At 31.0% G+C, this 5,329-nt stretch overlaps 1 protein-coding gene and 1 long non-coding RNA gene across 2 annotated transcripts in view; one reads left to right on the plus strand and one right to left on the minus strand.

Annotated features, from left to right (window-relative positions):
* LOC128249884 (uncharacterized) overlaps positions 1 to 607 on the plus strand; it is a 2,578-nt gene extending 1,971 nt beyond the window's left edge. Inside the window, exon 2 of the long non-coding RNA XR_008266016.1 lies at positions 310 to 607. This is a non-coding gene — a long non-coding RNA (uncharacterized LOC128249884). The remainder of the gene's footprint in view (positions 1 to 309) is intronic.
* LOC128249883 (uncharacterized) overlaps positions 1 to 2,948 on the minus strand; it is a 14,439-nt gene extending 11,491 nt beyond the window's left edge. Inside the window, exon 1 of the transcript XR_008266014.1 lies at positions 2,732 to 2,948. The gene's annotated coding sequence lies outside the window, so the exon portion shown is untranslated. The remainder of the gene's footprint in view (positions 1 to 2,731) is intronic.
* Between the last annotated feature and the right edge of the window lie 2,381 nt (positions 2,949 to 5,329).

Genomic DNA, 5,329 nt, shown 5'->3' on the forward strand with positions numbered 1-5,329 from the left:
TATATATAGACATTGGAAGTATCGTACTACCACAAATATTTTCAAAGTCAATATATTTCTCCTGACCACAGGACTTTTGTAACATCACTTTTGATAAGAAATGTACTCCCAATTAGAAATAATTCATACGTGAAGCCAGTTTTTAATGAACAGGATTTTAATGAACAGTCGTTATACACAACATAACTCCATTTTTTGTTTCATTTGCCATCATGGAACTAAAATTTGTGTTTGGTAAAAATGTAAACAAATATAAAAAGCATGAGTATTAAATCTCTTCCTGAATTCTTTCTTCGTGTGTATTTTCAGACATGTTTTGATTGCAGTCATTGAAAACTGGATTTTTTTTTTAGAAACTTTAGTCTCAATTCAATGCAAAATTGATTCAAGGGGGAAATAAATTCAGAATATAACTTCAGAAATATAAATTGGAATATTGTCTTTAGTTCGATGACACTATTTGCACCATGAACAATAATGAGTCTGTTTGGTCTGACGAAGCTCATTCGACTTTTTTTCAAATTTAGTTTTAGATTAAATTTTCAATGTCATTTACATAAATCGCTAACATTGTAAGAGAAATTGATAATAAAAAATACAAAACTTTTATGAAGGAATGTTTCTTTTTTTAATATAATTTTAACCAATTAGGTCCTCTCTATCTCATGAAAACGAAGCGATACTTTGGAAAGGAAACATATTTTATTTCTTTTGGTTTGCTTTTCAAAAGTATGACTAACAGAAACATATCATATTATTTTCAGCAATTAATACCTGTTTTATAATCTAGAAACAAGGTGAGCAATTTTAGTATGTTAACAGATGCTATCAGTTCCAGGACTGTAATATAAAAATCTTGGACGAATAAAAGAGAAAGTCGATGGATTTTGAAATGAGAGCACAAAGAACTTCGCAGGGTGTCCTCCCTCGTTCTAAGGATCCTGTTAATCCCCTGCCTTCATGTTAAACAATAAACAAAAATCGTTACAATACTAAATGACAGAAAATAAAATTTGATTTTTACAATGAAATCAAGCAAAAGCCCTAAACAAATGAGTAACTCAAAATTTATCTTAAGTCTTAAACCGTAGATCATATATCGTATCTCCAATCCCCAAAATGTATGCTTAATTCATTTTTTTACCTTAAACCGATCCCTAATTCAGAACGCATATGCCTAAGTCTGAACATTAAGGCTAAACCCTATATATAACTCAATCACTAATCCGAAGGAGTAAACCTAATCATATCTCATACATCAAGATGTTTCAATTGATTACTCAGGAGACAACTATCTACATCTACAAGATTGGATACTAAAAGTACATAAATCTAATAAATTCAAATTGAATTTAATTGTTTTATTAATTTCTAAAACAATGTTTTTTTTATTTGTGTCATTGTCATGTAAAACAACGTGTGTGTGTGTGCAGAAATGTTCTATGGAGTCTTTTAGAATATATAATGGGGGCAAGGTTCTGAGTATTGTGTGATAAAATAAATTTATCTTGCATATTTTCTCATTCACGAAGGCAAAAATATAACTATTGGGATATTCGCTTAATAAATGTAATAGGCTCCGGGTGAGGTGTATTAACTGGAAGATGGGCAACAAGACGTATCACACAAATAAATAAACATCAAAATCTTATGTTAATATTTGTTTCCGTTATAAAGTGTAATAACTACTGAGTCACGTTTCTTTAATGTAGATCATCGATCTATTCTAGCACATGCTAGTATGTGAACTAGTATATGTCCGATCATCGTTCTAATGTGTTCGTTTTGGGTATATCTTTGAAAAGAAAATATCATACGTTATTATATATCATTGGATAATTTTTACATCGGGGATGAAAAGAAAATGTTTTTTATTCGAATGAAAATACACTCTTCATCTTGCGTAAATCCACTTATCACTGTCGACGTTGGAAATATGGCAAACCACTGATCCACTTTTTACATCTTCATCAGGAACGTTACTAATGTTCCTCATGAAAAATATGAAATGACAATAAAGTTTGGCAAATTTAACGGGCATTTGTGTGAGAGAAACTGAATAGCGTTGTTTCTGTGCTAGAAATCAGGCATTTTATTTTTCGATCTGCACGTCTATACCTATATTGTGCGGGGAGAAACAAATGTTTAACTATGGATCATTCATCACCTGAGTTTATGTTAACTCCTGTCAGTAATAGAAATAATGAGTTCCATAAGCAACAAAATATAAATAGGTTTTGAAGTGAAAGGGTTTGATTGAGGTATCGATCCTGTACTTGAATCTTTCATTTTTATATGAATTTAGATAACAGGGAAAGTAAATTTGACCTTGATAGAATTTGAGTCAGTAATGCAATTGAATTATTTCTGACTACAAATACAAGCTAATTTCAAAGTCACTATCATTATTTTTGTAGTAAATGTAGAGAATATGCGGTACGCTACTTCGACTATCATATTACTAGTGGTACTGCAATTAGTAATTGACATTTCCTGTTGTATACTAATTTATAAGTACAATTTCATATCTAAATGAATGAATGCTTACATGTTTATACACATTACTTTCTCACTCTCTCTCTCGCTCTCTTTCTCTCTCTCTTACACGCAAACACATGCACGCATGCAAATATACACTCACAAACACATGCACACATGCACAGGTAAACACATATGCACGCATATATACTTTGATTATTAAAATTAATAGTACCAGTAAATTCACACAAACCTGTAATAGTTAGCAATGGAAATGCCTGCATACTGTGATTTAGCGCAATTTTCTTGTGTCATAAGGAAGCAATCTGCGATTGATATCGCGTCACCTAAAGCTTCGAAATACACATTTAAATTATAAAATCAAATAGAAGATACTGCATACTTCTTATTCCATAAAGTATAAAGTAAGATATAACTATTATATGAAAAGAGCGTTGAGCCTTCCGACGGCGCCAAGAAAAATACATTAGTTTTCTTTTCTTTTTATGTACGTTGCTTTTTATTTTAACTGCTAAATATTATGTTGCTTATATTTAGCAATATTATTATGCAAATATATATATATTTATTTTTGCGTGTTAAATTTCTAATTTTCTTTCACTGACATAAAGATTAATGCTTGTGATCATAAATCACTTCAGCAGTAATAGCTTCTTTGATTCTTGTTGTTTAATTTTTGGGTGTTGATGCGATACATTATTTGAAAAGCAGCAGACAATGGAATTTATATTCTAATGTCAGAATGTTATATTGCTTTTGGTTTTAATCTACAATATATTTTATACACATATGTAATTAGAAAACACAGGGTTACAAACTTGCCTTTTGGGAGATATTTTTTACAAAATGTGCCTACATATCAGTAAAAACTAGAGCAGAAACTTATGCTTATTTGGTCAATATTCTTCAGTTTATCCTAATTTCGTCCGGCTCAAAGCATACAAGGTTTGACATGCAGCAAAAAAAATTTTTTTCTGTCAAGACAATGGTAATATTATAATTTGAATATCGCTCTTCTCCAATCCACTAAAAATTTTGATTGGCGTTATCTTGCAATAACAATACCTGTCATTAAATTGACACTTCATTTAACTTCTCTTAATGTATTCTGCATCGTTTTCGCCTTTGTAGACATAACCTGTCAATGTTTGTAATAATAGGAATCGCACAGAAAACCTCTCAGTTAATTACAGCTACATTATACACGTTCAATATCACTTTCATTTGTATGCATCGAAGAAGATTTAATGGATTCATATACACATATTCCATATAAGTTAGCTACATGCAAATTTTAATTCTAAATCCCAAAGCAGGGATCCTTCGTACTATTCAGTACCGGCCACTTAGGTAGTTGGTACAGCTTTGAATTGCATAACTGGGTGTTAGACCTTCGTGTATCTTCAATTAGCTCATCTGCTGCTCACAGTAGCTCATCTGTTGTACTGTCACAATGTGAGTGCGTATAAATTCTACATATATGGTATCCGTGTATTGAAGTATATATATATATATATATATATATATATATATATATATATGGTTGGGGCTATATGTATAAATACATATATGTGTGTGTGTGTGTGCGTTAATGTTGTGTGCGCGCATGTATGCCTATATGCATGCGTGCCAATGGTTAAGCATAAACAGGTACAGAAATTATCAGGTGAAATATAACACCTACTTATATTCATTCGCGAAACCCTACAAAATGACATTACGAATATGTTGACATACCCAATTAATGAGTTTCTAAAGAACTGGACTAGACTTCGAAAACTTCATTTTACATTATTAAAGCAAAAGCTACAATTTAAACAAGAAGTAATAGTACTAACCTATCCTATACCTACCTACTTACCAAAACGTTTTCATCAGCTTACACAGCTCTACATACCTGAATAAATACTAAGGAATAACATTAGTCCAAATTTAATTAATATAAGTTTGAACCTTTTTATTTACATATGTGCAAGTAATATAATCACAGCTGCAGCCAAAAATATCCGATAGAAAATTATCTGTAACAGAATTGAAAAATTTATATTAAGACGTCGGCATTAATAACTGTTTTGTGTAAATCAAGTAGTAATATTCAATATATGAAATTCATTATGGCATATCCATAAAATATTTCCATTATTATAGTAAATGATATTATAATTGATATAAAATTAATGTGGGATGTAGAATATGAAATATTTAGTATATATAGTAGAATGAAAAGTTCCGCAACCACAGGATGATATAGATCAGATACAATGCTTAAATAGTCTTCACTATTAATTCTGCGATGAAGAGAAACCATTGGGCCGACGGATTTCCAAGATATAGCCCCCCCCCCCCAGATCGTCACAGACCCTCCTCCATGTTTAACAGTTAGAAGAAGTCAATCTGTATGAAATGCTACAATTTCTGTGTTACTCTTGCAGGAATGAACAAACGTTTCCAACTAATCTGAGTTATATGGAAACGAGGGCATACAGGTTTCGGATATTGCTGAGAGATACGTAGTATAATTTTCAACATAGTAATATCATAATGGCGTTACATACCTCATCACGGTTGCTAGATATATGAGAATTTTTCTGAAAACAAGGAAATGAAATATTGTAATATTGAAAGGCAAATTATAAAATTAGTGTAGTTTTATCAATATTTTTACATTAAATAAATCCAAATTAGCAAACAATCACCTTTATCAAAGAATGTCGAATAAAAAATGTACCTCTGAAACGTTCACTGTGAGCGGAGATGATTAAGTTAAAGAACGAAATAGTTTATGTCGCAGACTTGTATCTTATTTTACCATTAGGACCGTTTTGCCTCA

The sequence above is a fragment of the Octopus bimaculoides genome, chromosome 18, assembly GCF_001194135.2.
Source record: "Octopus bimaculoides isolate UCB-OBI-ISO-001 chromosome 18, ASM119413v2, whole genome shotgun sequence".
In the NCBI taxonomy this organism is placed as follows: Eukaryota; Metazoa; Mollusca; class Cephalopoda; order Octopoda; family Octopodidae; genus Octopus; species Octopus bimaculoides.